The sequence below is a fragment of the Lygodium microphyllum genome, chromosome 4 (assembly GCF_053477565.2).
Source record: "Lygodium microphyllum isolate KBCC chromosome 4, Lygodium_microphyllum_v1.1.10, whole genome shotgun sequence".
NCBI lineage: Eukaryota > Viridiplantae > Streptophyta > Polypodiopsida > Schizaeales > Lygodiaceae > Lygodium > Lygodium microphyllum.
The window spans coordinates 45,751,652-45,773,696 of NC_141138.1; positions in this window are offsets into that span (position 1 = coordinate 45,751,652).

Consider the following 22,045-nt stretch of genomic DNA (forward strand, 5'->3'; position numbering starts at 1 on the left):
GATGCTCTGTCCACTAGATGATTAGTGACACACTTAATTTTTTTCTTTCTCAGCATACTGTTCTTCATGGAAATAATCATCAAATTGAATGATAAAAGAAAGTACAGCCTTTCCATCGCATGACCCATTGAAAGTATAAAATTTGAAATTTCTTTTACTTATCTTTGTTTCTTTCCGAATAGATTGCGCTTCAAGTATTGCATCAATCGTACGTCATACAAGATCTTCAGATAATACGGTCCATCTTGGTCGGTGGTAGATCATTGCAGATTGGCCAATTGAGCTTGCAAAGTTTGACGTGCTCTTCGTTCCTCTTGAAGATGCATCATAATCAAATCCAGTTTTTGCTTCATCATTGGTTCGGGTAGGTCACCTTCAACCATAAAATATTCCATGGTTTGATTGGACATCTTGCCAAATTCCAAAAGACCTCACACTCGAAATCTTATTAGCGGGATGAGTGTAGCTCAAAGTCGCATTTACAAGGCTTATTTCTTTTTTTTAAAAATGGCTTTTTGTAGTATTTCTTCTTTGTAGATGCGAAATTTGATATCATGATCATCTTCCAAGAAGATAATTTGTGTGTGTAGACTGCGTGTTGCAAACTGTTTGCTGAAATTTGGCTCTGTCAGTCCACAGGTGTGCACAGGGGCTTCGATGAAAGTAAAAACCCGTCCAGGACTAACTGTATACGAGCAGTCGTTATGGGAGAGATTGAATCTTGAGATTTTGACCTTTGTGACTTAGTAGACTTGGAACTTAGTAAGCTTAAAGCTCTAAGCTTTAAAACCAGGACGTCAATATGTTTTAAATGACAATCTTCGACAGGCAGTACGTCTTGCCGCCACAGAGGTTGAAATTTGTTGAAGATAAGCTTTTTTTAGAAAGCTTATTAAGATCTCCAATGAAACTTTATGAATTGGACTTATCTACTTCTCTGGTCTTTGAAAAAAAAATGTGTTGTTAAATAAGCTTCTCGCGTGGTCCTCCACCTATAGAGGCCGGTGCCACCACAATAGAAACGAGGCATAGATGCGCATGTTAGACGCGCAAAGTCAGGCGCGTTTATCATTGCGTCTATATGCGCGTGAAAAAGAGCGTGTAAATAGACGCGAATTTTGCGTCTATATATCTGCACAGATAGACGCGAATATAGATGCGTTTGCAGATGCGTAATTATTTAACCACTTGAAATTGGACTTAATATAATAAAAAACCAGAGTTAATAATTATTTTTGCATTGCTCTCTAATGAATGGTAGTTCCTCCAGTTGACAAGCCTACTATAAGTAATTAGTGACAAGCGACACAAACCTTATTATACAATTAGTAGCAAGCATTGCATGCATCTCATAATTTCTCTACTTGAAGATGATAAAAAATAATTCCTTTTTATTATGGAAAATTCAATTTATATTTAAACTTGACTATTGATTCCTGAGTATACAAATGTGCGTATGATATTTTCCATAGAATTAAGAATACACATTGAATCATTAAGCGAATTAAGTATGTTACAGTGAATGATCCATCTCATCTTCAATGAGATCAGTCCTTGCTAAACTATCTACTTCTAGGTCTATGTTACCAAGAGGTAACGAGACAAATAAGTCTATCCCACTATCAAATGTGTTGCTATATTGCTCAATAACTCCATCATCATCAACCACATTATTGTCCTCTTCTGTGTTTCCTTGAACATCCTCGCGAGGTTCATCTTGTACTATATCACGCATATCATCCATTATGGTGTCATCATGTACATCATCATTAATTTTTGGATTGTCATTTGCTATCTCTATGTCAGTAATATTAGCATACATTGGTTTTGAACGATTAGATATAGGGATGACATACCACCATCAGTTATTGTTTACCATTGGATGATACACAACCTGTATTTGAAAAATAAAAGCAAGAAACTTAAATACTTATTATATTGTGTATATGTATCACATGTATACATATAAAAAAATTAGCTTTTACATATATACATGCTCGCATTATTGAGGTAGTACTAATGTGTTATTCTTGTTTTGGTGAAATTTTCTAGAGTCAATGATTACAAAACCACTTGGATGACATCTGTTTGTGCAATGCTCACCATTTGTTACCACTTCTTTAAACCAATTCACATCGAGTACATATATAAAGAATCAGCTTCAGAATATCTTGGATCAAGCCACAATAACCTTCCATGGTACCATTGGCATCCTCAAAGTGAGCAAGGACACCACAATCTTGGATATTTCTCTTTTCATCTATACGTTGAGTTCGAAGATGTTTACCCTCACACCAAATAGCATTGAATAATATGCACTAGTAGTAAAATATTAAGATCAAACATGTCAATTTATTATATAAAATATAACTAGAAACAAATTAATTGATAGTATGTCTCACCTTTGATAAGCAACCTCGTGCGTATTCCCACTCTTCTTGAGATATATTAATTTCCTCCTCTTTTTCCATTCTCTCCATTTTCTCATGTAACCAATCTATATATAATATGACGTGGGAGCGCATTTAGATGATCTGGAAATGAGACATTATGTCCATATCTGGTGCGAAATGCTTGCTTTCACTTTTTCTTCTTACCCTTACTTCATTATATAGTGTCACCCATTTGCCCATTACATCACTATTGAGCACACAAAAACTATTTAACTTACGAAGTTCTTCTTTTGTTAGCACTTTACTCATTCCTTTTCCTTGAGGTATTATAGAGGTCATCCTCAAGTCTTCATCGTCTTTCCATAGTCGTGGTTGAGAGGGGTCCACTTCAACAAGATATTCAGAGATATAAACAAAGGATGATTGCACTAACCAACCCTCAGCCATGCTTCCCTCAGGCCGTGCTTTTTGCCTCACAATATCTTTCAAGGTTTTCATGAAGCGCTCAAGAAAAAACATCCACCTTGCATGAACTACCCCACAAAGTGTGATCTCATCAATCAAATGTACGAGTAAATGTAATTGAGTAGTCAAAATGGAGCGATGAAAAATTTCCCCCACCAAACAAACCACCTCAACAGATAATACTCGAGCATCTTGCAATGTGTTTGGATCAATTTCCTTTGAGCTCACGTATCTGTCAGGATGTATTTGACAATTGTTTATTTTTGTGTAGAAATTCAAAGAGGTTCACTACATGATGTATGCAGTATATAATGAAAAAATACAATGTATACACACCTCACAAGCTCTCCCATCTTGTAAATGATATCACGTATATCTTTGGATACACAATGGGATATGCTAGTAGGAAGTACGAACTGAATGTAAATAATATTCATAGATCAAATGATTAGTTGAGGAAAAAGTCATCATACCCCAAAGTTTACACATAGTTACTCCCAATTACTATATTCATAGTTAGAGATACCCTTACTTGAATCATTTTGTGCCAATCGTGGGACTTCAAATAAGTTAGTTGCTCCACACCTCTTTTCTTTTTCTTTATGAAGGCTCCCTTGAGACATCTCATACATCCTGTGGGTGTTCGAAAGCTATATATTTGTTCCTTCACTATTTTTTTCTCGTTCTTTGACAACATCCAAGGTGCATGGGGTAGCTCAATCTTTTCTCTGGGTCCAATGCGTGGCCAGGCTCATCTCATGCAACCAATCCTACGTAAATCCTCCCTTACATTGACTGAATCACAAGCCCCTATCAAGTGATCCCATAATGTAGATACAAAATTTTTGAATATGTGCATGGGGTCGAATAGGTGATTGATCTTGAGTTCAGTCCAATACAAAAGACGAAAAAATATGGAGAACCTAACAAACAAACAATATATTATGTAAACAATTCATCATGCTAAATACTTTAAAGTCAATCGAGAGAAATATACTTCTTACTGACTCATGCCGAGTGGAGGGTGGCTGTCGGCATTAATCCATCTCTCCTTCCAATCTTGAATGGTTAGAGATTGTGGAGTCATTCCATTAGTAGGGAGAACATAATTGGGATGGTCAATAGGAAGAAATCGATTATGATTATCATAGATAACCTTCTTTAAACGTGCCGGCCTAAAGGAAACTAGAGAGGGACCGCGAATAGGACATGCATGATATCCTGATGTGGTTAAACCTGAAAAAACAAGTGAATTAATAACATGCAATTGATTCAAGTCTTGAATTTCAAATATAGAGTTATATACATGTACATGAACACTCTCCATATCTTGGAAAGTCATGCATGGTCCACAACAACATGGCCTTCAACGTGAAATCTATAGAGGATACAGATGTGCTTATATCTTGCATCTCAATACCTTCCCATAACATTTCTAACTCTTCAATCAAAGGCTCTAAGTAAATGTCCATGCTTTTTACCTTGTGCTTTCCAAGAATCAGAAGGGACAACATTACATGTCCCTTTTTAATTGCCATGGATGGAGGAATATTATAGTTCACCAATACCACTGGCCATACACTGTATGATGTGCTTTTGATGCCAAATGGATTGATTCCATCCATACCTAAACCAAATCTCAAATTTATTGGCTCTTCTTTGAAAACGGGCCACAAATTGTCTATATGTTGCCATGTCGGTGTGTCTGCAGGGATTCTCCATTTTTCATCACTTGAAGGATGACTAACATGCCATGACATGAGCTTTCCAATAGACTTACACTTGAACATAAGTTGAATACATGGAACAATTGGAAAATGTCGCAAAACCTTACGAGGCACATCCTTTGACTTCATCTCCACTCGTATCTTGATTCGCCACAAACAAGACACTCTCGTGCGAACTCATGAATCGCACAAAATAAGACACAATCATTGGCACATGCATGGATCTTGACATAATCGAGGCCTCTAAGAGATGTCAAGTAATGTCTTACTTGCTCTCTCTTAGTTGGCAATTTATTTCCTTTTGGAAGCATTTGTGATAATAACCTATATATATTTTTAAAAGTGAGTTAAAAAACCACCAACATATATTTGTGACTGATTTCAAAATAGAACAATTAATATTATGATTCATAAGCCAAACTGAATTGATACCTACTTCAATAACGCATTCAAACTGACATTACTCCGTCCATAAATTGTTTGTAAGTTAAGTATCTCGAGGGACGCACGAAGAACGGAGTACGTACAACCTTCATACAACTGAGTAGATGATGTTACGTATAGTGGGTCATCTGGCTTCGTAGAGTGACCTTCTCCCCGAACCGGTTGCGAAAATAGATAGTGTACCATGTTGTCCAAAATCTCATCCTCTACAACTTGATGGGGCATTTCATGAGGGTTACTATCATGGTCGTCAATCTCCACTCTTCTTGAAGACTCTGCCTCCTCGAGTCGACGTTTGCAGCCTCTGGACGCCCGAGAGGAAGCATCTGAGGATGTGGCACTGCATCCTGCTCAACCACAAAAGGGAGTTACATGTACATTGATATATATTGAGTAACATAGACTAGCAATCTTAGTGTTAAAAACAATGAATACCGGTGATTTTTCTTGGTCCCATTTTCCATACATGCTGAGGTGTGACATTGCAACTCGACGTGCTCGAAAAATACACCCTCGACAATGATCACGCATGCATTTAAATTTTCGTCGTAGTCATGCATCTCGATTATGAAGACGTAATGTTTCATCCTCACTTGAGGATGTGCTCGTTGACTCATCAGCATGCACCACACTAGGTGATGATGACAACATGATTAAACCTAATTCATGACAACATGAAATTTGTTATTAATATGTTTACATAAAAACTTCAAGGCATATTAATTATTCTAAGATCTCAATTTTAAATACACAAAACTTATCATAAATACATAAAAACTTATGATAAAAACTTACTATAAAAAATTATCTTGAATACGAAAAGCACGCTAAATGCGCATCTATATCTACGTCTAACTACACATCTAAATCTGTGTCTATCTGTGCATCTAAATCCGCATCTATAAGCATGTTTACGTAAACTTAGATGCGCATATACACGCAAATATAGACGCAAAAATCAAAATTCAAAAGATACTTGAATCATTTCTTTTCAAACTATGCCTTTCCTGCGTTTTTTGCGCGTTCTGAAGCTCGAGTTTAGCCGACATGCAGTCTACCTCCACTAGTCTCTTCATGACTCACCTCCTCATGAATCACCTCTTCTTTCACTTCAAAGAGACAAGAGGGGAAAGAAGAAAGCCAAGGAGAGGAATAAAGAGAGAACAAAAGAGAGGAGAACAAGAAGAATAAGAGGCAAAGAGAGGAGACAACAAGCAGCAAGCATTAAGGGAGAACAACTCACCAAGGAGAGGAAGAAGGGGAAGGAAGCAACGCCACCACCCATCCACACCAAAGACCCAAGGTGAGTCCTCTCTCTCTGTCTGTCTGTCTGTCTGTCTCTCTCTCTCTCTCTCTCTCTCTGTCCCTCCCTCTCTCTCTCTTTATGTATTAGGATCTATGATTGAAGTTCTTATATCACAAATAAATCATGGATGGTGGTTTTCAGATTGAAAGCTGCCGACTTAGTGTGTTTGACAGCGCGTGTAGATTCCAGTGCAGATGCAGACATAGACGCGCAGCTATGTTTACTATCACCGCATCTGCAGTCCCATCTCCAAGCGCATGTATTCTGCATCTCAGACGCGAGAATACACGTGCTCTGCCCAGAAGCTTTGACTTCAGAGATGCATCTGAGAACGGGTCTATTCTGTATCTTAGATGCGAATATACACGCGCTCACCTAGAAGCTTTGACTTATGGGACGCGTCTAAGAGCGCGTCTATTCTGCATCTCAGACGCAAATATACACATGCTCTGACCAGAAGGTTTGACTTTAGGGAAGCGTCTGAGAGCGTGTCTATTCTACATCTTAGATGCGATTATACACGTGCCAGCTCTGATAAAAAAATAAATTTTTATTTTTGGAATTGTACGAATATGTTACACAATAGTACAGTTTACACAATATTGCAGTTTAGCAAATTTGTCTTATTCCTGTGTTTTGTTTGCAGATGTCGCATCCTGGCTCATCTAGCAATGACCTAAATTTGGACCACATTAATGATACATTGGGCTTGTTCCGCAGAGGGGTCAATGCTTTTTTTGGAGGTTTTCCTAGTAAGGAAGACTTCATGGGAGAGATGACTAGACACCTTGGCCGCTCTCCCACAGTAAACGAGGTGTTCAACGTCATGACTGGAATGCCTCTAACGTCTTTGCCTGGCACTGCTTCCCAAATACCAAATGTCCAAACTCCAATTGCAGGTACTCCACGTGCAGCACCTATACATGTATCGGCTGAAGCACAAGCGTCAGCCGATGCACGTGCATTTGCGGAAGCACATGCATCCAACGAGGCAGAGGATAGTTGACAGAGAGGGAGGAGAGAGAGTCAAGGGGGAGTACGAGGCTTGTGTGGGGGTTGCCTAGGAGGTGGCGAGTGATCACCCTCACCAGAAGATCACGTACAGGAGCTTGTACGCCAGTACTATAGAGTTACAGATACTGGTGGCATCTTCCATGATGATGAAGGAAGGGATGTAATGGCGTACATGAGGAGCGTCGTGCATGCGGCGTATAAAGATTGTTTCGTTTACTTCAAGAATCAGAAAAGCGGCTTGTGGCAGGAGGTGTTGAGGGCAGTCCATAGGAGGTACCCAAATCTTGAGGGTCAATGATTCTCGGATGATTGGGGATGCACAAAAGTGAGGGATTTGCTTCATAACAAAAGATCCCACCTCATGACACGCGCCAAGTCACTGCAGAGACAGGAGGAGGGGCATCAAGCCTATAGCCAACCACCTATGTGCCACCGCATAGAGTGGAAGAAAGCCAAGAAGAAAGCAGCAGAGAAAGTGAAGAGTCACCAGTACGCAGAGGCGCGACGCATCCAAATGGAAACCATGGGATCCTCGCATTACGGATCGGGGAGCAGAGAGTCGTGGGAGGCAGAGTTTGTAAGTATATTTTGATTTCTAGTTTTTTAAAATCTATATTTTTTTCAATTATTTATATAAATTGTTCTAATACATTGTGTCTCATAATTGTTTGTATATATCATAATTGTTTTGCGGACTACTATCGCTGGTAGGATACCTACTCCTAGAGAGGTAGGTTACCATCGAGGCCATAACCGTGCAGCCACATGGCTTCACTTCTATGAGGGCCTCATCACTCAGGAGCAATACAACCGGGCTATGAGGATTCGACAGCCAGAGGAGATATGTTTTTATTACTTTCCTATTAAAATTATAGCTAATTATAACTTTTTCTTTGCAATTGTACGTAAGAAACCTTGATCTTTTGTGTGTGTAGGCGAACCTCGATGTGGAGCATAGCGAGGAGGGGGATAGCAACGCTAGTAGCGATGGTGGTGTTAGCGAAGATGTTTCTTCTTTAGATTCGTAGAGGAGCACCATACCTCCTCTATGGCCTTGTTTCCTTGTATATCTATTATCCATCTTTGAGCCTACTGCTTGCGGCCATGCTTTAGGTCGCAAGCACTTAAACTCCCCATGTAAATGCGTTTTATATATAATGAATATATGGATTTTTGTTTTCAATTCTCGTGCCTTCAGATCCATTGTGTTTCTCCCAAATGCACAATTTGATGTATGGGAGGGGGAAAAAAAAACCAGAGAGCATGTGGTTACTTTGCAACCACATGCTCTCTGGTTTTTTTTTTCCAATTCTGTGCTTCGCGTCTATTTGCGCGTCTAAATTGCAAAAACACGCATCTATACTCGCGTCTAAAATGTAGAATACACACGCCCATACACACATTATATAATTCAAATTAATTAAAAAAATTAAATATCTTTTTTTAAATGAGATTTTTAGTTTTACGTTCGCGTCTATTGGCGCATGTAAAAGCATGTCTATGAACGTGTCTATGTGCCTGTCTAATTTTCGATGTAGACGTGCTTGTAGACACACAAAAAAATAAAAATAAATAACAATTTTGGTTTTCTTATGCGCTTGTATTGATGCGTGTATATACGCGTCTAAAGCGCATCTATTGGTGCGTGTGGATTTCCTCATACATGCGACTATAGACGCGAAATGGTAAACGCATAAATAGACGGGCTTATAGACGTACCCGTAAGATTTTCTCTCAATTCAAAAATCGCGTCTAAGAGGCCTTTTTGTTGTAGTGTCCTTCGCGATCCAATAGCGTAGCAGGGGGTTCTTCACTACCAGAAACATGCTGGTATTGACGGATTGCCACAAGACTGACTATAGAGCTCGATCGTTCTAGGAGTTTCGCCTTCGTGTGAGATGGTAAGCGATTGGAAGCTCTCGATCTCAGCTTTGCTCTAATACCATTAGTGTGCAGATCTGATGCTGTATGCACGCGTAATGAGCGTCGGAAGGTCCCCAAGAACAAAAGAACTCTACAAAGCATGTATTTGATATATTATTCATCTCCAAGTTCAAAAAATAGCCCAATTTACAATTGGCACACTTTAACTTTTTTGTTTGCTTATGTCCCACTAAGCTATTGGGTGTCCAAAGAGTTGGGCAGTGCCCAAATTCAATGTCCAATAATAAATATTTAAATTGTGTGCCCATGCACATACAAAATAATAAATAAATGTGAGACGCTTCAATAAATAAGCACGTTAAAATAAATATTGGTGCCACGCCTAAGATGCGCGCCCATCAAAAATAATAATTTCTTTTAAATAACTTGAATACATGATATCGCCCAGTGCTTTCCAACACCACCATTATCTACTTTACACATCAACTGAAGCATTCACAATTGTTAAAAAATAATAAAATTAAACTGATAAAAGTGAATACCTAGCAGTTTTCAGCTACAAAATAAATAAATTGGTTTGAACTCAATCCTAACCTTAATTTATTATGAGTGCACACTCTAAACTCATAAACGTCTATTAATTTAAATATGTATTTTGCAAAATCACCCGCTATGGAATTACCCACTTGCACATTAAATTAACAAGACTCCCGAAAAGGACAGGCATCCCCAGCGACTTTTCACACAAGGAATCCACCTTGTGTATGAACCTCGGTAATAAATATAATTTTACGGAATCCATTGCAAAACCTCACGGAATCCACCGTGGAATATGCCTCCTAGCATTAAAAAATTACTGATTTTCTTGTGTAGACTAATTACTATTATAGAAAATCAATTTTAAGCATGTTTCCTTCCATAGGAATGGCAAGTGCACACTCAAACCCAAAAAACCACATATCCCCCCTTAAACCGCCTAGTCTCGAGTTTTGCATGTTTTGCATAGAATACTATATGATTGATTTTTTCATGATTACTTCAAGATAACTGATCAGACAAATGTTTGGCAATCAAATGCAAGTATTTCTAACCATTTCAAATAATAATTGATCATAAATTGATAAAATCTACATTTTTCTCATAAAATCACTCATTATGACGTGTGTGTTTTGACGTTGGAGGCTCGTTGATGCTCTTCCATAGCATTGACAATCTATCCAACTTGGTTTTACTTCTCTTTACACTCCCACATCATCGTTTGATCAAAAACATCCATCTCAACCCATCTCCCTCTCTTTTACATTGATCCATGAGGACAAACCACAAGAGGAGAGAGGAGAGAGAAAGACTAAAATCGGATCTTCTTGTATAATGCATCAAATTCAATGATTTTTGGAGTGATGAGATGGGCGAGAAAATGGTGGAGCTTACAACCAAGGGAATTCCCTTAATTCTTGTGCTAATCAGAACAATAATTTTTTTTAATTATGGAAGGAGGCGCTGAAAAAAAACTCCCCCTCCCTCCCCCCCCCACACGTTTTGAGAAGACATGCCTTTTCATTCATAAAGCTTGTTTTAAGCTTTAAGATTTGTTTTACAAAAAAGATATTTATTTTTTTGTGTTCACACTCTAATCAAAGTGGTTTTTTCATTTGTTTCATTCAATTTCTTCCTTAATACTACTCTAAACCTTTAGCATGTATTAAGAATGCAATATTGAAGCATTTAGATAAGATTTAGAGTATTCTTGCTCTCTAATTTAGGGAAAAACAAGGAACCCATGAAATTATTCAAAATCTTAGTCATTTTGTGATCTATGAAGTAGTCTTCTCCAGGAAGCAAGGGCAAGTCCACTACATGAAGATTTAACCAACATTGAAGTAACATATTATGATTCATAGAATTTTCTTCTTCTTGAATGCTTAGAAAAATATGGATGTTTGAAATCTCTTGGATTCTTGTCAAGGATTGAAGTATTTTCATGAATCTTAGATTATTCTTCAACATTCATGAAAGACATTGATTCAAGATTTATGGAGCTTTGACTAGTCTTTAGCCATTATAAAGGACAATGATTCAAGATTGGCATTCTTGAAGTTATTTGAAGACTTCAGGTGGATCCATTGTTAATGGAAACCTTATATGAATTTCTCATCAACTATTTCAAAGAAATTTGATTAATCTCAGCATGATCCATCAACATCAAGCATTGAACAATGTATTTCATCTACTCTTTTCTAATCTCTCTAATTCTAATTGTTGAAGCATAGCCTATTGCTAAAGGAGACATTGAATTGGGTATATCCTCTTTTCTTGATTAAAAATTTTGGTCTACTTATATTGAAATTTTGTTCCCACTCATTGTTGATTGAAATTTCTATAATTTTGTGAATGATAATCTGGCCTTTGAGCTTCATTTTCAACATTGATACTCTTCATGATTGAAACATGCATGCTAGTATATTGCAATTTGAAATTTTAGTGAATTCTTGCTTATGTGATTGTCTAGTCTTTGAATTTCGACTCTTGTGATCATATACATTGAAATACCCAAGAAATTGTAAAAGGTGGGTTTAGTAATGTAGTGAATCACTAATTACTAAAGAAAAATCTTTCTCAGTCCTTTTGATTCATTAAGCTTTCAAATTCCTACATATCATTGAGTGCCTAAAGCTTTATTTCAGTCATGCATATCATCTTTGTTTTCTACAATACTAGTACTATTATGTATATATATATCGACCAGATAGCAAGAGAAAAGAGAGATGACCCTCCCTTATTATTTAGACTTTGTAAGGGTGCATAATTTTGCCCAAAAGAAACTTTTGCATGCCTTCTAGAATATTTTAGCCCATTTAGGTACCCCGTTTGCAATTTTATCCATCTCACCATAGGTGGTGGACCATGGAAGACAACTTGGGGTAGAGTGGAAAATATTTAAAGATCATTGGCTTTCATTGGTACTAAAATAGGACATAAGTAAAGAAATTATAGGTTTATTATAGAATAATCTAGCTTATCAAGAGTAAGAGGATATTTGGGTAGTGATTAATAGGGTTGATATTCAACCATTCAAAGGTGTTATAGCTAATCCCACATTGATTACAGGTTATACTTAGAGTATTTTAGTCAAATAATGAATTAGGACCTATTTTGGGTACTTCCTCTTTGGTTATAAGTATTGCAAACTAATTCACAATTTTTCTAGGGCCTATAAACAATATTGTAGATTATATTTGGTCTCTATAGGTCATATATACAATAGCACATGGTTTTGAGTCCTTAGTTTGGACCCAAGAGAAGGGAATAGACCAAAACAATGCTTTTACAAGTTGTGAGACTATTATGTACAGTAAGAAGAATATTTTTAGAATATTTTGTTTTCATATTGAAGTGGAGCACTATTTCTTGTTCTAAAGAGCTATTCATTAGCATTGTTTTCCATAAAAAATTTCTTGATTTTGATATTGAGGTGAAAAGTTCCAGCCATTTTACTAATAGGGGGACCATTGTAGATAGCTCTTGGATAGATAGACATGGTTTATTGTTTTGATTTGGAACTGTAACGTGTTTGCTTGTCCACTTGTGGGACACGTCTTAGTAGCCCGTCGGGAGGGGAGTCTAGAAAGCGCCACCTGGCACTCGCAAGGAATGTCATAGGGTTTGCGATCTAGGTCTTCCCGAGTCTTCCCCAAAGCGGAAGTATCAGGCCGTTCCCACTTAGGACCGACCTGAAGTCAGGGTTTCTTTCCTATGAGCCAAGTCTCTAGGAAGTAGCTTGCGTTGAGCTCCAGATGAGCCACTTTGCATAGGAACAACAGAGTCGAAGCGGATTTATGCTGCACTTGGTTCATGGAGAATGGGAAATGAGAGGGATGCGAAGCTCAACCTTTTTGCCCATAAGGCATAGTCCCATTCTACTCCCCTAAAACGGCATAAATCGGGATTCTAACTCTACTGACTCTAGGTCTTCACAGTCTCGTTATCACATCTTTTGACAAAAGTTCCCAGCTAACCGGGACCACCCTTCCGTAGGACGGACCCAAGTCACATCCACCGCACTTTCCTTGGGTTGCTTAGTTATCTAATTACCTACCACATTATGTTTGACATGCAAATGAAAATTCCTTAATTAATCAATTTAAACACAGGTTATTTCACACAACTTAGGCACTGACATTAAAAAAAACAATGTCAATCAAGTTCATTTTCCAAATATTTGACCTTTATTTATCATAGTCTTGGAATACATCAAGTATCATGCCCGAAGGCTATCCCAGCAATCAACAGGATTGCTGCTCCAAGTTTGCCCGTAGACTAATACATGGGCCTCGAGATCCCATCTCGAGTCACATCAGCCTCTTGTGCGGGATTTGGAGGCAAGGAATTTACGGCCAGAGCCTCCCCTGGCACCCAAGTGTCCTCCCGCTCCAAGCAGCACCCACGAATAGACCTCTCACGATGGGTTCGGTCCATGTACTTGGCGCAGCTAACAACCCCCTTGGACAGGGCTAGGAAGGCAGTCAGAGGTAACTGAACCTGCCTCTCCCTCCAAGCTATTAACCTGAACCATTAAGTGTTTGGCCTTGAATTAGTTCCTTGAGCAAAGAAATTCAATAATGAACCTAAGTGTACAATCACGATCATTTTTGTGGTCGTTCGTACGACCAACTGCTAAGGTGTGATTCAAAGTCGCTAAGGTCGTTTGTACGAATGATATTTTAAAAACAAAGCGTTCTAATAATGCAATTAAGTTTTCCCTATGCAAATTTATACTTAATGCACCCATATCATGTGGAAACGAAAAGGGTGAATTTGATGGAACCTGCATCAGTAGGAGGGATATTATCAATTCTTGTGCTTCAGGTGGGGACTTCTACATGTGCTCCTCTTACTCCCGCGTGTGCTCCTCTTGTGTGGCGCTTTGGGGCCATCGCAATCGGGACTTGGGAGTAAGTGGGGAAGGTGGAGGATGTGCTGAAATTCTCTGTGAGTTGGCAGTCCTTCCTTCCCTACAAGGGAACTCCCTTCACAACCGAGTTGTGTCCTTCCGCGATCTGTGGGTGAAACACCCCCTAGGAACCTTTTTTTTTTAAATCTTCTTTAGCTTCTTATTTTCTGTCAGTTGACAGCATCTCCTCCTCCTCAACCACGTTACGATGGCGAAGATGATGGTGGCGGCATTTGGCAGCTTGACGGAGTGTTGGCGGAGCAGAGGGCGGCGCCTCAGACCACAAGGGGGGGGGAAGACGGCCATTTAACGGCCGCCACCCCCACACCTAGGGGTGCATACCCCCCTCTCCTTCTCTTACTCCCTCTCTCTCTCTCTCTTCGACATGCGGTCGGCAGGGAGAGAGAGAGAGAGGTAAAAAAAAATTTAAACTAATTTTAAAAATTTTTAAAATGGGAGGGGGGGTTCTCATGGGGGAGGCACGAGAGAGATATTACAGGAACCACTCCTTACCTAATTCCAAAGTGATATTTCAGCAAATTTACCTTCAATATACTAAGATTTTTTTAGAGCCTACAATCACAAGGATTAGTGAAGTATAACTCAAGATAACATCCATTTATTTATAGAGTATCCTTTTCTACTGCACTTGCTCCAATGGCTAGGAACAAGAAGGAAGTGAAAGTTCTTGAGAATATGAATGAAGACTTGGTCAAGCATCAAGAAAAGATTAACTCAAGGCAGTAAATGGCAAACTAATAAACCTATCAATGCCAATGGTGCATAAATCCCAAATGATAATGTGAAGTCAAAGGCATCCAATCAAGTTTCACACAACTTATGAACATGGGGGCCCATCTAGAGTTAAAGAAATAGTTTAACACCCTTCCAATTCATGGAATAGGGGATGACCCATGTATAACTCTAGAAAAAATCTTGGACAGTGAGATAATTTCTAACATGTTGATAGAGATCATCACATTCATGGATGTGATCCCTTCTACAAACAATTTTATCCATAAAGTGCTCAAGTGCCTAATGCAAGGAATGGGTATGATCAATACATACATGAAGAACCAAGAAGGGATGCTAGATTTCAACATGATGAATATTTAGATGAAATGCTTCCACATGTTCAACCCAACCAAAGTCATTAGCCACATGGAACTAATTCAACGGGCCATTATTCTTTTGGCAATAAGAAAAATAGACAACACTCCTTCAATTTCAATCATAGATACCAAACATTGGGTAACTTCTCTCATAGACAATAGTTAATTGGTTTACCTAATAATAATGGTTGCCATTACCATTATGACAAAGAATACAAGGAGAAGATTAGTATACCACAATTCAAAGGAGATAAGGTCCCTTTCCTAATGGAGCTAGAAGAATGATCAATAAATTGGAAATGTACTTTACCCTCTACTCACACAATAGTTTTGTTATGTAGCTTTACATCTTGAAGGGTATGCACATACTTGGTGGAGATACATGAGAAAGATTAGACAAAATTTTTAGACTTAGGAAGACTTCAAATCATCCATGACTCAAGTTTTCATATTTCCAATGGAAAAAGAGACACTAGAATGAAAATGGTATGATCTTAGATAAATAGATTCTATAGTGAGAGATTATTCTAACTAGTTTTTTAAATCTTTCTATATATGTTAAGGGCATATTAGATTCATCAAAATTTAACAAGTATATTTTTGGTCTCGGTCCAAACCTTTTAGCAAAGGTTGAGGCAACAAAGCCTAAAAATGTACATGATGGCATACAATATGTTAAACATTATAGTCAAAAATATAGAAGGAAATTGAACATTTTTTAGTCCAAAACTAGAGTCACTTATCATTCCTATCAACCAATGAGAATTGGATGACAATTCAACCAGCAAAGAGAAGGTTATAGACAAGAGAACATGACACCAAATACTTTTAGCAAGGTTTCCAGTTACCCTATAGCATATACTTCTAAACACAGCAACAACTTTAGCTATAATGGTAATTCAGAAAGGAATTTTAAGAGAGGTGAAAGTGAAACTAAAGGGTCGTCTCATAACATCAAAAGCAAGCCATTTTTTAGTGATAGATTGAAAGCATTATATTTCAAGTATGGTAAGAAATGGTCATCCGCAATCATAAATTGAAAGGTAAAGGCAATAGTGCCAAGTTTAATATGGTGATCATAGAGGAATTAGATGATGATGAAGCATATGAAGAAGATCTATTACAAGCAGAGGCAGTTCCTATTTGTGATGAGACACTTATCTATGATAATCACCACACACAGATGGGTTTATAGCAAGTCAAAAGTTTTCCATTTGATCCATGTAGGTTACAAATGGGTGTCTCTTCACCTATTTTTTGTTTACCTATGCTATGTTCCATATCCTAAGATGCTTGGGTGGGATGTAAAGGAGAGAATACACTTCAACTCAAGGGGATTATCAATTCTAAGGATACTCATATTCTCATTAATATGGGTAGCACACATAAATTTGTCAATGCTAAATCATTGTATGAGCTTAAGTTATTATATCAAGAAATGGATATATCCCTGAAGGTAAAAGTTGTAAATGGAGCTCAAGAGATGAGCAAAGATATATGCATATAAACTCCTATTGAGTTATCCTAGTCTTGTACTATAATGACAATTTTGATTGTCTTATGGGATCTATTGACATTATTATTGGCTATGATGTACTATAAATTTTCCTTGGATCTCAATCAAATGTTTATGGAGTTTACTTTGAATGGACAATAAGTAACACTTAATGGCATAGAGAGAAAAGAAGTAGAAATAATCAACAAAAAGAAGATGAAGAAGGAAATAAATGCAATGTCTTGTATTTTTACACTTCTTCTTTCCAAGGTAGACAAAAATCAACAAGCATCTTCACTCAAATAGCATGATCTATCTCTATGTAAACTTTTGAAAGAGTTTAAAGACATATTTCAACCGCTTATATCTTTACTGTAAAAGAAAGAATTGGACCATCCTATTAATTTGGTACCTAACAATAAACCTATCAACAAATCACCTTACAAATTGTCAAAGTATGAAAGGGAAGAAGTGAAAACATAGGTTAAAGACTTGCTAGAAATGGGATTTATTCATCCTAGTCAGTTACCTTTTGCTTCTCCTATCTTACTTGTCAAGAAGAAAGATAGTTCATGCAAGTTATACATTCATTATAGAGATCTAAACAAGGGCACCATAAATAACATGTATCCAATCCCACAAATTGATGTTTTTTTGGATGAACTCAAGGATCAAAAGGTATTTACCAAGATTGACTTGAGGTCAAGATATCACCAAATGGCAGAATGAAGGTAGAAGATGTATAAAATAACTTTTAGGACAAGAAGAGGTATCTATCACTTCTTGGTTATGCCATTTGGGCTTTCCAATGCACGTGGTACTTTCTAGACACTCATGAAAAAGATCTTACAGCTATGCATATATAGATTCATCTTGGTATTATTTGATGATATTCTTATATACAAAAGGAATAGAGAGGATCATTTGCAGCATGTTCATGAAGTCCTACTCACATTGAGAAGACATAAGCTTTTTGCAAAGGAAAGAAAGTGTACTTTCAAGCCAGTGAGGTAGAACAATTGGACTACATTGTACATGAGAAAGGAATCATGGTTGATCCAAAGAAGGTCCAATGCATTAATGATTAGTCCATACCACAAAGTTCAACTTCATTGCAAACCCATTGCTGAGATTTCTAGGACTATCCTCTTTTTTTTGGAGATTCATAAGGAGTTATACCATATAGTAGCTCCTCTCATTGATAGATTGAATAAAGAAGCTTTCTTTTGGGATGCTATAGCCATGAAGAGCTTTAATGAGCTGAAAAGTCTTCTTATTTTAGCACCTATTTTAGTATGCCCAGACTTTTCTAAGGAGCTTAGCATATTTGTTGATGCTACTAGTAATGGTATTGGGGTTGTTAATGCTAAGATCATGGAGTTATTGCTTATGAACGGAGGAAGATAGATGACAAAGAAAGGGAGATCTATGTCTATGAGCAAGAAATGTTAACCATTCTTTATGCCATTAAGAAGTGGTATCGTTACATTTATAGCAACCATTTCAATGTCAAGAGTGATCACCAAATACTGAAGTATTTTCTTTCACAGACTAATTTTTCTCCTAAGTAGCATTGTAATAAAACAAAACTCTTACCTTTAGTTTAAGAGAATTATCTTACTTTATAGGCTAGAGTACTAAAGGCAAGAGGGTGCCAATGTAACACATCTTTTACTCATTTGCTGAATTCTCCATTTCTTGGAGCTTGAGGGTTTACCTTCCCCAATAATATTGAGGGTGTACAATAAATAGCCACCATTGTGAGAGGTGGATTTCGTATAGCAACCTTACATGATTCTCATTGTACCTTTGATTCATTCTAGCTATGGCTTCATTATGTTGTAGTTTAATACAAGTCCATGGCTACAGCTAGTTCATTAAATTATGGCTTCTTGAAATTTTTTCCATTTTAATTCAAGTTCGGCTAAGTTTATTTGAGTGCTAAATTAGCATCTTGATTTTGTCATGGTTAATCTATTGAGTAGTAACTCTCTAATATATGGATATGTCCAAGGCATTTTTGAGATGTCAAGCTCTGCATGAGCTCGCATCCACTACGTGCCTTGGTGATGTGACACAATATTATTCACTGGCATGTTAGGGGACCGACATAAGGATATCCCAATGATTCTATAGCTAGATTATACCCATGTAGTCCATCCTTGGTTTAAATAGCGCATTCATTATACCACCTCTTCTTTTCTAGTAGATTCAAACTTAGTGATCACATGTATATACATTATGGTACTTTCATATTAGTCTTTTATCATGTTTTAGACTTAGTTCTTTTGTGTGGAAGAAGAAGAAAGAAGAAGAAGAAGATTTTAGCCCTATCTCTTTGTGTTATCAAGTCTCCATTGCTTTTGTGTGTGTGTGCTCTTGGGTGCTTCATCTCTATTCTCTCTTATTTGTTTTCATGATATCACAAAGTTGTCACACAGTTGGGTAAAGCTCGATTGAAGGTTGAGACAAAGGTGTTGGAGCACAAAAGTAAGCAAGTAAGAAATGGGTAAGAAGCTTGAATTGCCTTAGGTTATAGCCATAGGATGCTTCTAAGGTTGGCAAGGCTTCAGTCTTTGATTGCAATGAACCTTGGTGAGAAAAAAGAACAATGTATTTGAGGTCATTTTGACCTTCATTTTGGACCTATAAGTGGTCTTGATAGCAATTTTTGGTTGTGTCCATTGTCTACAGGTACACAAGTTACAAATTTTGAATATATAAGGTTTCAGGTATTTGCTAGGTTACAGATAAAAAAGTCATATACATATAGATTACCGATTATAGTTATTATTGTGCAGTCATTAAAAAATACAATATGTTTAGTTGTGGTGCACTTGGTATTAGCTTATTTGCAAATTGTAGTTTCTGGCAAGGTTTTCTATTTTGTCAAAATCTCTAACAACTTCAACTAATTTTTCAATGAGAAGCATGATAAGAGCAACTATCTAGCATGGAAGTTTAGTGTCAGCGAGAGAACTAGGGAGAGAAGAAGAGGAGAGAGAAAGACTGCAGAGGAGAGAGAAATACTGCAGGAAGAGAGAGAAATAGAGTGACGAGGAGAGAGAAAGACTAGAATTGGAAAGAGAAAGACAGGAAAGATGAAGAAGCCATGGAAGCTTGGAGCAAGAAAGGAGAGAAAGTTTGTAAATGTATTGATATGTCAAAAGATGTGTAAAATTACAAATTCTCTCCTTATATACCAGTGTCAATGTGACATGGCATATTAATAGCATTCTAAGTATTCCCAGCTTCTTACAATCCATCCCTTCCCAAAAGTTTTTGTCCTAAAAAACAAACCTAGAAAGAACTAAAGAAAAGATGGATAGAACAGAGTACTACTCTGTTTTACAGCTTTACAAATGGGAAATGAGTGAAGAATTATCATTACAAGGGCTGAATATGATGAACGGAAAGAGAACTCCACTATATACATGATTTGAAGAACCTTAGAAGCCATTGGAGCCATAGAATCTTCAACAAATAGTTCCAGAAGAAAGTAGACAGCTTGCTGAAATAACAGTCCCTGCTGGACCAAATCAGCCATAACTTTTGATAGAAGTGTCCAAATGAGGTGTATCACATATCAAAACGAAGCTCTTGAAGAGTACTTTAAGCTCATGTAGATAGCTCAATTCTGAAAATGAAGTACGACAAAAACTGTTCTAAAACAGCGTGCTGTCCTGAACCAGTCTGCACCAATACTAGCTCCACAAGCAATAGGCTTCAGCCACCAATGTATCCTTCAAATATGGATACTCATCTAATATTGAATCAGGTCTCCAAGAAGCCTCTTCAGAGGGTAAACCTCTCCATTTAATCAAATATTCCACAATAGAACGTGATCGAAGCTTCTTCTCACGCTGACCTATAACAGCCTCTGGGATGTACTGAACGATACCATCTTCATCAATAGGTGGCAGCTCATCAACTAAATCCACTGGATCACCATAATAGGGCTTGAGCTGACTAACATGGAAGACGTTATGAATCTTTGTAGAAGAGGGAAGCTCTAGTCTGTAAGCCAAATCTCCAATCCGCTTAAGGATCCTGTAAGGGCCATAGAATCTGTGGGCAAGCTTATTACTGGATCCATCTTTCAATGTAGAATACTTGGATTTGGGCACCTTCAACAAAACCAGCTCTCCTTCCTGGAACTCTAAAGGCCTTCTCTTCTCATCAGCATACATCTTCATCTGATCTTGAGCCTTCCTTAGATTCACCTTGCATTGCTGAAGAAGGGTCTGCATTCTTTCCAACTCTTCCTTCCCATGAGGGTTGATCTTTTCGTTAAAAATGACTGTGGGTAGGGGCACCTTGTAACCATACAAAGCCTCAAAGGGTGAAACTCCTATGCTCGCATGAGTGGAATTATTATAAGCAAACTTAGCCAAGTGTAACCAAGAATCCCATGAGGTTTGGACATCATAGCAAAAATGGCGAAGATAAGTCTCCAACCATTTATTAACTCTCTCTGTCTGTCCATCAGTTTGGGGATGATAAGCCGTAGATGGAGCCAACTTGGTACCCATAGATGTAAATACCGCTTGCCAAAAGTTACTCATAAACTTTGAGTCCCTATCATGGACAATCACCTGCGGTAATCCATGTAATCTGAAAATATGCTCCATAAACTGGTTGGCCACCTGAGAAGCAGTAAACTGAATTTTTGTTGGGATAAAATGAGCTGCTTTGGTGAGTCTGTCAACCACCACATAAATACTATTCCACCCCTTCTTGGTAGTAGGTAAGCCAGTGATAAAGTCCATAGTAATATGAGTCCATTTACCCGTAGGAATAGGCAATGGCTGCAATAAACCCCCTGGCTTATGGGCGCTATCCTTATTTTGCTGACAAGGCATACACTTCATAACGAAGTCCTTGACATCTTTCCACAGTCCTTTCCAATAAAAGCTCTTGCTGATCCTATCATAAGTCTTGAAAACTCCCAAGTATCCAGCTAAAGGCGAAGAATGCATCTCCTCCATAATTTTTCGCTTGAAAGAAGAAGTAGAGGGAATAACAATCTTGCCCTTCCACCAAATAAGACCATTTTTAAGCTGGTAGTGCGAGTTTTCTTCCATAAGACCTTGCTGTAATTTCTGAAAGATTTGGCTGAATTCCTCATCTAAGAGATATGCCTCTTGTAGCTCTTCAATCCAATCACTATGTAATTCCGTCATGGCTGATACTTTGTAGGCCCACATACGAGAGAGAGAATCAACCACTATGTTATCTTTGCCCCTTGTATGAG